Raw genomic sequence first — 12,298 nt, 5'->3', positions numbered from 1 at the left:
AAGGTATCCAGGCTGTCATCTTGGAAGACCCAGAGTTTCAAAAAGCAAGCGTAGGCTCTACTTCCCCATTCATCTGCAATCAGGGCTGTTCTGCTTCTCTGTGTTCTGTAATTTCAAAGATAATGGATCTGCTTGCTCAAGAAATATTTTTTGAAAACCACTGCATTACTCTCTGCTACCTTCCCAAGTCTGATAATGAGGAACAATGAGCTAAAATGGCACTAATAATGTGGGCTATATTCACCTCAAAATTTGACACCATGAAAAACATGAGTATGCTAAGAGTAATGAAGTTTACTAATAGTAGTGAAACATAGATGAAAAAAAATCTCTGTTTCTCACTCATGTCCTGCCCAGAAAAAAAAATTTTAATCTTCTTGCTTTTGTTATCCTTTATCTTTGTGTGAACTGATTGTTTCCAAACCAAGTTTCCTCTTTATTTTCTAAGGGGAAGAAAAGCATTACTATGTCACCATCCTTCATAAATAATATCAACAAAACTAGATAGATATTATACCACTTCCATAATAATGCTGTAGTCTGAATTTCCATTTAAAGTTTGTAAGTTCAGCTTCATTGTACAATTTCTGATTACCATTGATAATCAGAACAAATTAAGAGATACAGGCCTTTATTTTTAGCTTGTTGTCGTTTTACAGATACTGTTCTTATCTCCCTGAGACAGTTTTCGTTTGACGGGTATATTTGGCAATTACTCTTTATAAATGACTTTGTTATGTGAAAACAAATTTTATAGCTAGAAGAAACTTAGATAGTATCTAGCTTAAGCCTCTTTTTATACACCTGAAGAAGCTGAGTTCCAGAGTTTTATTTGCTAAGATTACACAGGAAGTATATGCTGAGAGAGAATCTATAGGGTTAAATACTTGTGGAAAAGCTGCCTCTTAGCGTCTACATTCAGTTTTATTTAGGACGTTGTATGTTCTTCTTTAAAAAAGTTCTTTTCCACCTTACTCTACTCAGAATTTTATTTCTGCCTGCACACTATCCAATGGAACTAGATCCTGGGGAAACATTGCTATTATTCTTGATTGAGCTAGTTTTTTCTCCTTCATATTCATGGCTTCCTACAAAAACTTATTTATGTGACTAGTTTGAGAAAGTTGCCACCTTCATGGTTAAGTTGAATGAGAGAGATGTCCTGAAGAGACTACAGAATGATTTGGCAGCTGTTTTTGATAGAACAACACAGAGCTTACAAGTTGCCACTGGGATATCTAATACCCTATGTGCCTGCAAGAAATTCCCTGAGATTATAAAAGCACTAGGCAATAGATTTCAGAATTCTGTAACCATTTTTTATCACAGAGGCACTGTAAAGAGAACAATTTGGGGAGTAAGACTTCTACTTCATATCAAGATAAATTAACTTTCTGTACTTTGGGGATCAAATTAATACACAGAAGCCAAAAAATTAATTTGGTTGGGCTTTCTTCAGAGAGCACTCTTCGAAGAGAGTTTTCTTAATAGGAGAGAAATGTTTCTGGCTCTATTTCTATTTTTTAAATCTAATTTTCTCCTAGATTTTAAAAGTTTGCAACAAACTTAGGAGAAAGAACATTATACTATCAGTCAACTCTTGACTTGTCATTATTTCACAGTGTGAGTTTGATAAAGTTATTTAAGTTCTCTGGTCTTTGTTTTCTCAAATATAAAATTAAGGATTGATTTAGAATAGTGATTTTTGTCCATAACAGAATCCCTGGAAGTTGAAGGTAGAGCATGTATTATGTGGGAAATCATGTTCAGCATTATAATTTTGTTTTTGAAAGGAAAAACAAAACTATCTACAGTTCTTATACTATAATCAGTAAAAATAAAGTTCTTTATCAATGACTATATGAAAAAGTAGACAGTCTTCCATATACCACATGACACATCTATAATATGTGTTCTTAAGGCACATTTCCCTACAAAGATAGACATGGGTTACAGAGGTAGGAGAATAGGAACTTTTTTAAAAATCAAACTAGGTAAAGAGGGAAAAAATCAAGAAACACTGATACAGGTTATTGTTAAAGTTATCCCAGTTCTTTAATTCTAAAAAAAATAAGTGCACTATACCAAAGTTAAATTCATCCAAATGTCCTTTTCTATAAAATTATAAAACATGGGTTCTACTTTTGATTCCTGAATGAAACAATAAACAAAAGGCAAAAAGTGTTATTTTTTCTCTAATGGAGCAGATAAGGGTTAAAAATTCAGCTCAAAACATGTCAAATAATGTAGAAGAGTGCCAGTAGGAAGGTAAACTATACAATATTTAGAATGGGAAATGAAAACAGGAAAGTTTATGTTGTACTTATCATGTAAGAATATAAAAATCTTCTTTCACCGGTAAAAGCAAAAATATCTGAAAAATGCTGAGAATCCAAAAAGATCTGAGCCGCCTGAATTGCCCACAGAAAGGAATGTTAAAAAATAAGTTGATAGGCCTTTTAACAAAAATTCAGTAATTTATTCAACCAATCTTCAATTAATTGTTACACTATGAAGAAAAAAAAAAGAGGCCTGTACAAATTGCTTTTAGGAATTTGTTGAAGCTTTTTTAGGGTCCCAAATGGTCAATTATTTTTAATGTTTCATGGGTGTTTAAATAATATGAATGTTTTCTGTTTTGTCCAGAGTTAATCATGTAGGGAATTCCATGGCAGTCCAGGGGGTAGGACTTGGCATTTTCGCTGCAGGGGGCTAGGTTCAGTCCCTGGTTAGGAAACTAAGATACCTGAAAGCCTCCAGTGGTCAAAAAAATACCCTCAAAAAACAAAGTTAATCATCTATGTCTGTCTACTTCTCCATCCGTCATCTAAGATACCACATTGCTTTTGATCCTCATGCGCCTTAGTCTCCTCTAGTCTGTGACCTGTAATAGCTTCTCAGACTTCCCTTGTTTTTGATGGACCTTGACAGTTTTAAACAGTACTGATAATTTATATAATGTTCCTCAATTTGGATTTGTCTGATAGTTTTTTAATTGAGTGGGGTTATGAGTTTTGGGGAGTAAGATCTCGGAGGTGAAATGTCATTTTCATCACTTCATGTTCAGGGTACCTGCCATCAACATGATCGTCATTGATGATGTTAACCTTAATCACCAAACCAACTTAGTATTTGACAGTCTTCTCCGCTCCCATCTTTGGAAGCAAGTTCCCATGTGTAGCCCACACTCAGGTGTGGTGATGGAGGTTGTGGTGGTGAATTAAGCTCTTCTTCCTTGATGGGAGAGTAACTTTGTAAGTTATTCACAATTTCTCTATATAGGAGACTTTTCTCCCTCATCTCTGTATTTTTTCAATTATTTATTTATGGGTGTTTACTTGGATACTTTGGGCTATATCCAATGCTACATTATTTATTTTGTTGTTCAGATTGTTCCTGCTTTAGCCATTGGGGAGATTGGCCCCTTTGATGTGGCCCCATCATTTGTGTTTTGTTTTTAGCAATTTCTTACTTTCTTCTAAGTGTCAGCCTCATCTTGTATATTCCCTATCCTAGTCTTCAGTTCAGTTCAGTTCAGTCGCTCAGTCATGTCCGACTCTTTGCAACCCCATGGACTGCAGCACGCCAGGCCTCCCTGTCCATCACCAACTCCTGGAGTTCACCCAGACTCATGTCTATTGAGTTGGTGATGCCATCCAGCCATCTCATCCTCTGTCGTCCCCTCTGTCGTACCAGGTGGTCTGGTATTCCTATCTCTTGAAGAATTTTCCACAGTTTGTTGTGATCCACACAGTCCAAGGCTTTGGTATAGTCAATATCAGCCATTTCTCCAAGGAGCTCTGATTCCTTTAAGGGGAGAAATGACAACCAAATCCGCCTGTACAAGGAAGGGTGGCACAACTCATTGCCCTTCTCAGCAAACATTGGTGAGAGAAAGAGGCAATGAAGTTCTTCCCAGCTCTTTCCTGGCAGAGCTCACCCTCTAAACCAGGAGCTTCCTCTTTAACATGAATCCCCATCATAAGGGGCATGTTTCAGGTTTCTCACGTAAAGGACTCCTGAGAAATTGTAATAATCAGTTATATTTTTCTGATTCTAATGATGTTGCTTCTATACTCAGTTAAAGCAGAGTTCCCTTTTTTCCTCCTTAGAAGCTAGTTTTCATTTCTTGGAAATCTTAAAATTTTACTGAACTGTCTGAGCAGAAGAAGGGAGAATAGAATATATCTTGAACACAGGGAATTTCACTAGAAAACCTGCAAACAGTGTTGGGGAACTTGTTTTATTCTGTGATAAATGTTTCCTGACCCTGTGAATTTGGGAGTATTTCAGAGAGAAGAATGGCAGGTAGCAAGTGGTCTGGAAAGCTGTGAGTCTTGAAGACTTTTTCAAGTGCCTGAGCTACTGAATCCTGCTTCAAACAATACTTCAAACAGAGCCTTTTGTAAAGTTAATAAATGTTCCTTTTTCTCAGGAAAAGGGCTTGCAATGTCAGAGTCCTTCCTACTTTTATATTTTACCTCGTTATATTGATGGCTATACTGCCTGCTCTCCAGTCACACCAGTTTAAGCATTATTCCATGAATATTTCCATAGTTTCTATGTTTGGAATGTCTACCCCTCGTTTCCTCATCAAAGTGCTACACATTTATCACTTTAACTTAGATGTCATCTCTGACATGAAAATATCACCTAATCTTTCCAGATAGAGTAAATTACCCACAGTGTATGGACTTGTCTATCCCATTAGCCAATGTCTGTGCTTTGCTTAGTCTCTCAGTCAGGTCCAATTCTTTGCAACCCCATGGACTGTAGCCTGCCAGGCTCCTCTGTCTATGGGGATTCTCCAGGCAAGAATACTGGAGTGGGTTGCCTTGCCCTCCTGCAGGGAATCTTCATCTTTAAAGCCTACTGTGGAATAAGCATTCAATAAATGTTTGTTGAACTCATTAACAAAAAAATGAACATATCTGCATAAAGTTGCTTCAGGACTGCTTGGTGAACATCTGAGCTTGCCCCTAGGCAAATATTTATAAAGTGTTAAGAGGAAAAGACACATTAAAATGGGAGCCAAGCTACCTAGCTTCTCTAATCCTAGCTCAACTAACATCTACATGGCCTTAGAAGTCACTACAACTTTCTGGGCCTATTTCTTTACACAATTAGAAGATTCCACTGGATCAATTATTTTCAGTCTGGAGTGAGATCATAACATCAAATATTTGGGGTCAGAAAAATCTCGTCTTCTGATAAGATAATTGCTAATCCTATGACATTCTCTAATTTCTGGGAAGCTTCTTATGGCTTAGTTATAGCTTTCAAGTATATTTCATATGCTGCTATCCTATTGCTTTCACTTATGTTTTACATATTTTCTATGACATTTCTTCTGTTCATACATGTAAATATACTCCAGAAATTTAATACTTTATATTATTTCACATACTTTAATACTCCTGCCTTTCCTGTATATTGATAGATTTTTTAAAAATCTATTAGTTCAGTCTAGTATTTGTGCACTTAACTGAATTAACCAGCAGTTTATTCTGAGGACATTTCTTATAGGAAAAAAGACTAGGACTCTTCAAAACGAAAACTCCACTTTGCCTTTAGAGCTTGTGATAAGAAAAGTATATAATGCTAAATAAAATTTAAAAACCCAACCCACTAGTAGACCTAGAAGACAAGGAAAGATTTTTTTCTTGGTAGATCCCCCAGGCTGTATTAGTCATCTGTTAGACATTCCTGTAGTATTTTGTCGTTTGTGTTGTACATACCTTTTAAAAGGTACTTATCACATTCATTACATTAGTATGTATTTAAATTTCTGCTTCTCCTACTACACTGGTTAGTACATCAAAGAAAGGAAATGTGTTTAATTCATCCTTGTATCTTCTGCCTCTTTTGCTTAAGACCTTGCCCATAGCAGACACCTGATCAATATTTGTTTGATGAACAAATAAGAAAGGTGGATTGTGAATTGAGCCTTGACTATTGAGGGTGTCAGGAAGCAGAGAAGCAATATAGAGTTTCACTCAGGGGAGTGATGTGATCAGAACTGCATTTAGAAGCTTACTCTGATTTAATTTTATTATGTTAGAGAGCATGGTTTTTAATTTCGAAGCAATAATTTGCAGGAGGTGGCTAATACTGGTGTGCAAGAGCCAACTGGTGAATCTTGAGGAATTATGCAATCCATTTGTTAAACACAATCATTAGTAAACATTAGGTTATGTTATTGTTGTTGTTTAGTCATGTCCGACTCTTTGTGACCCCATGTTCTTTTCTCCCCAACCCTGTAATCCACCAGGCTCCTCTGTCCATGGGTTTCCCAGGCAAGAGTACTGGAGTGGGTTGCCATTTCCTTCCCCAGGGGATCTTTCCGACCCACGATTGAATCCACGTCTCCTGCACTGACAGGCAGATTTTTTACCAGTGAACCACCAGGGAAGCCTTGGGTTACATAAGGTTACAACTAAAGATAAAATAATTTGGAAGTGATGAGTTTTGAGTATTACTTCTATTTTTAATATATCTTTAGGCTATATATGGTTATAATTAAAGATATTATATTAAAAATAAAAGTAATATTTAAAACTCATCACTTCCAAATTATTTTGTTATTAACATTTTACCATTATCCATGCTCTTGAGATTATTTGTGTATTGTATATATATGGTAGAAATACTAGCATAATGATACACTACTACGCTTCTCTCCCCAACTCTGCTTTCAGGGGTATAATGTTGGTGGCTTGAAATCAGGCATGGTGGGAATATTTGCACGGAGGAAATGGGCAAGCACTAGCAATGATGGCTCCCCACACCCCTCTTGGGAGAGTTCATTGTTATTTACTGGCACATCATTGTTTAGAAGGCAACATTGACAAAGAGGCAATGAAAAGTTTGGAAAATAGAGTTGAGGAAATTTGCAGACAAAAAAGGAAATGAGAGAATTTGCAGGAAAAAAAAAAGAGAAATGCGAAGTGGTAGAGAAAAGAGGAGAGAATTAGAATTATTTGGAGATACCGATGTACCAATAAAATGAATTTGAGAAAGTAAAAACAGAGAAAGAAGGGTGGGGATTGAGTGGGATAGAAGATGTGTGTGGAGGGGAGAGATCTAATGAGTAACTGTGCATGGGACAAAAAGTTAAGGAAGAAATTTTCCAGAACTGAAGGGCAAGAGTTTCTACAGTGAAGGAGTCCTTGAGTATCTTACACAATGAATGAAAAGATGTACATCAAGACATACCGTTGGGCATTTTCAGAAAGTCAAAGATAGAACATAAAGCTTCCAGAAATAATAAAAATATAATAAAGGACAATGGGTCATGGACAAAAGTAAGAATTGCATCAGATGTCTCAGCACTAATGTTGGAATCTAGAAGACAATTCATAGTTGTCTAAGGAAAAATGTCATAAGGAAAAATGAATTCCAACCCAGAATGATATACCCAGACAAAGGATCAATGTCAAATAAAGATATTTTCAGACTTGCAAGATGTCAGAGAAAAATCACCTCCCTTACAGTCTTTCTTCAGGAAGCTAGCAGATGTGCTGTACCAAAATCAGGAAGAAAAACAAGACAAGGAATCCAGTGGGAAACAGGGGACTCACAAAAAAGTAAGGAAAATTCCCAGGATGACGATGAAGGGAAATCCCACAGCAGTTGTGGTATTGGCCTACTGAGCAACAGTGAAGACTGGAATGGGAGGAAGATTTCTGAGAAAAAAACAATATAGATGTATTCCTTGATGAGTTTGAATGAATGGGGATTTACAGTTTGGGCAGAATATTTGGGGGGAAATAAGTGAGATTTACATAGAAAGCTTAACAAGGAATTGAGACAATGATTAACCCCAGGTACTAGAAAGGAGATATAATCATACTACATTACTCAGACCCATTGCTAAAAGTATTTTCAATTCGTTGTAGGTAAATAAAAAATTGATTTAACCCACAGTATGGGAAGGATAAACCTGTGTGGAGGAAAAGGTATGGAGGTGGTGAGAGGCCGGTAGGAGGATGCCACACTGAGGGGGAAACAGCCCCCCCCGCGCCCCCCCCGCCCCCCCCGTAAAAAAGGACATTTTCCTCCGAAGACCTCCTCAGTCTGAGAGAGGACATGCAAAGGGAACCAGCCAGAAGGGAAAATTGGAGGGCTTGGCAGCGCGGTTCTTCGGAGCAAGGCCGCGGGATGGTGGTCCCCTTCGTCCCTCGAGGGGGAGGAAGAGTGCGACTCTCGACCCCGAACTCAGGAGCGTCTTTCGGGCCGAGTGGCCGGAACCCGGACCCCCAGTGCCCGCCCGGCGCCGGCTGCACCCCGGGCCGCCTCTCGCGGGGAATCCGTGGCCGGGGAGGCTGACGGCCTGCGGACGCCAGGCGAGGGCTGTCGGGTTGGGCCGGGACTGCGGCGCCGAGTACCCGCCGGGACTTGGTGGAGCGGAGGGCGGCGCCCTGTCCCCGGGCGCGGCCGCGCTGTCGGCCAGCGGCAGGAGCCCCCGAGGGCCACCGCGGCCCGGCGGACAGGCGCCCGCTGCCGGCCTCCGCTTCGCCCGGCTCCCCGCGCCGGCGCAGCCCCCCACCCCCGACTCTGACCCAAGTCCCCTGACCCCGGCTCTCAGCCCAGGATCCCGACCTTCTTACTCCGCTGACCCAGGTCCTTGTCCCCCGAGCCAAGCCCTGGGCCCCCACCCCTGGCCCTCGCCTGCGACCCCGGCCCCCGTCCTCGCCCGATCCTAGCTCTCCGACACCGACCGCCGCGCGGACCCGGGTTCGCAGCCCGCAAGGGATCTGTGGTGAGGCCAAGCCGGGCCAGGGGAAGCTGACCGCTCAGCCCGCGTCCGGGTCCGGGTCCCGCTGGTGGTCCCTGGGCTCTGACCAACCTAGTGACCGCAGCGGTGGTGCTAGCGAAGAAGAGAGGGGTCCGGACCGAGTTTCCAACCTGGGCGGGGCAGGTGACCCCTTGAATCAAGAGGAAGCAGAAGCAGTGGACGGCAGAGTGGCGTTTTGGTTATGTCGTAGTTGGTGGTGGTGGTTTAGTCGCTAAGAAGTGTCAGATTCTTGCGACCCCATGGACTGGGAATCTACCAGGCTCCTGTCCATGGGAATCTCCAGGCAAGAATACTGAAGTGGTTTGTCATTTCTTTCTCCAGGGGATCTTCCCTGATCCAGGAATCGAACCCAGGTCTCCTGCATTGCAGGCAGATTATTTACGGACTGAGCTACAGGGGAACTGTGCAACAGATGGGTTTATTGAGAGATGTGGCGGTAAACCAGTAGACAGAGTGTGTGTGTGTGTTGGGGGGGGGGGTGGGAGTTGCACGTGGTTGCACAGAAGAGTTATAAGATTACACGTGGTTGCACAGGAGAGAAGGGAAGGGTGGGGTAAGGCAGGAGTCCCCTACTCCTTTGCCACGGATACCTCTCAGTGGCCTGATAGGGAGTAGGCCACATAGCAGGCGGGAAACGGGAACCATCCCGGATACCCCCTTGCCCCAACACACACACACACACAAATTGCCTTCCACTAATCCAGTTGGTCCTTGGTGCCAAAAAGATTGGGGATTGCTGGGGTAGCGGAAGGCTGTTTTTTCTTTACAAGTTTTAGAGCACTATTTGGCTTTTAAAACTGGTTAGTTAGGAAAAGGAGGAGGGGGAGGAAGATAAAGAACCATTGGTGACCTTTAATAACCCCGAAGTTTAGATTTCCCAGCAGGTTCCCCCAACTTACTAGAGGTGTCAACTTGGGCCAGTCACTTCACCCTTTGGAACCTTGGTTTGCTGGGCTGTGAAATGAAGCTCCACCCACAGCATTTCCTAAGGATTAGTGACAGGTAGGCAAAGATGCTTTGTCAGAGTCTGTGATGGGCACAAGCTAGCTGTTCAGTGAACCTTATGAATGAAGTTACTTTAGAATGAATAAAGGGATTCATAGCCAAAAGCGGCCTCCCTGCCACAATACCTGTGTGCTGAAGGGCTGCAGTGGATGTGATCCAATTTGAATGTGGGTTTTTGAGCAGACCAAGGCTGTAAAGGAGAAAGCAATAATAGAGCTACTTGTGTGAACAACTAGAGGTCTTTTTAAATGTTAATTTGTACCTGGACAGCTCCCAGGTTGTGGACGCTTGGGGTGAGAAGGGGAGAAAAGGGGGCAGGATTTTCGAAAGAGAGAGAATATGCCCTATTTCTTATGAGTATCTTATTAGCACACAGATAAGTTAGGGAGTGAAACTACTCATCTTACAAAAAGTGTTCCTCATATGAAAAGCGGATCCTAAGTCCCTTAAGGCAGAATCACCTCTGGTGTTTAATAATAGCAATGTGTACAATAAAAGTTGAGGTATTTCAAGCAATTGCTGTGAAGTGTCAATAAGATAAAGCAAGTTTGTGTTTTAATATCCCAATTAACCCAAAAATAATGATAGAGTTGGGATCTGAACCAGAGTTTGATTCTGAAACCTCTTCTTTCATTTTTTCTTTTCTCTCTATTGAAATGTTTTATTGAGATAAAAACTACAAAAATAATACACCTTTGTTGTATTGCTCAACAAAATAGTAATGGAGAAAGTCCCACCCCAGTTCTCAGACGTAACCAATGTATGAATGAATGGTTTGGTGGGCAATCCTCCTAGCTTTATATTTTGTTCATAACATGCACATACACACTTTTAAAATGGATTGTACAATAACTACTATTGTGCAACTTGCCTGTTTTAGATTTATATTTAACAATGTGTAATAGGCCTATTTCCATCTGATAACATATACAACACTCTTCATTCTCTTTAATAGTTATATAGTATACCATTGTGTGGATGTATTGTAATTTATTTAACCACTTGCCTGATAATCAGTGTAGGATCTTTCCAATAGTTTGCTATTATAAACATTGATTCCGTGACCCTCCTTATATTGGGTTGGCTAAAAAGTTCATTTGTGTTTTTCCACAATATCTTACAGAAGAATCCAAACGCACTTTTTCATTCAACCCAGTATGTATATGTCTGTGCATTTTTGTTAGTGTTTCTATATGATAGATTTGTAGATGTCGGATGGCTAGGCCTTAAGCATGCATGCTTAAAATGTTTTAGCTACTGACGAAACATACTCGAAATAAAGCTCCTGGTTTTAATGATTATATCCCACTGCCCTTTGAGCGAAGTAGCAACTGCATTGTGAAATAGTTGGCTTCCTTGGGTAGTGGCAGCTGTGTGGACCCGTAGGGGAGGGCTCCTCATGGAAGGGGAAAAAGAAAAATTGTGACTAAGTCTTTGAAGCAGACAGCCCCTTTCCTTGGGCGCTTTGTGTTTACCCAAGCCAATGGTACGCCCTGAAACATAGCAAGGGAGCTTGAGGTTTGTGGCTCTCTTGTGGTTATGAACTATTGAAGAATATGGCCTTTGAATTTCTGGCAGTTTGTGACTCTTTGGATAAAATAAATAAATAAAAGATTGTTAAAAGTGACCACATAGGACTTCCCTGGTGGTCCAGTGACTAAGACTTGGAGCTTCCAATGAGGCGGCCTGGGTTCTATCCCTGCTAGGGGAACTAGATCCCACATGCTGCAACTAAGAACTGACAAAGCCTAATACATCAATAAATATATTTTTTTAAAGTGACACATAATAATCTATTGCTGTAAATCCAGAGTTTCAAATCTGTTTAAAGCAAGGTACATTCACGTTGTGAGCGGATTCTAGCCGCCGTAGGAGTGTGGCGTTAAGGAAAACCAAATGGCTCTGAAGAGAACTTTCATCCCTGTTCTTCCCAATAAACATTCGAAGCTCAAAGGGTTAATTGCTTAAGGCTTTGAAGAACACCTTAAGTGTACCATTTGGTAAAAAATGTGAAAACATAATACCCTCAGTCTTTGACAGGTGACAGCAACTGTATGAACCAAGAATGGTATTTTGGTTAGGTTGGGCTTTGTCAGTTACAGAGACAACCTCTTAAGGCACCTCAAGCAAATGGGCATTCTTACAAGTGACACAGAGAGCGAGAAAGGGCACAGAGATTCAGAGCAGCATAAAGTGGGACTTCAGTTGCAGAAGTCTATGGTCTTTACTCCAGGGCACTCTTATTAATGTGATTCAGTGACTCCATGCTCTCTTAGGCACTTAGGCACATGTTCCTTCCCCCATCCACTTTTACCCTGTATAATTTTCTATATTTCATAATTTCTACTTACCTAGTTTCTGCTTCCTGACTACTTTTTGCCTTTCTACACTTCAAGCTCTTATCTCTAATCCATAGGGTCTCTTTGGTTTTTAACTCATATGTTCCCATCATGTACTTCTCTTTTTACTTCTTAGTCCAGAGTCCAAAAAGGGAGG

The sequence above is a fragment of the Bos grunniens genome, chromosome 19 (genome assembly GCF_055505025.1).
Source record: "Bos grunniens cultivar Pamir isolate PY7600 chromosome 19, Bosgru_T2T1.0, whole genome shotgun sequence".
NCBI lineage: Eukaryota > Metazoa > Chordata > Mammalia > Artiodactyla > Bovidae > Bos > Bos grunniens.
This window is presented reverse-complemented; position numbering follows the sequence as displayed.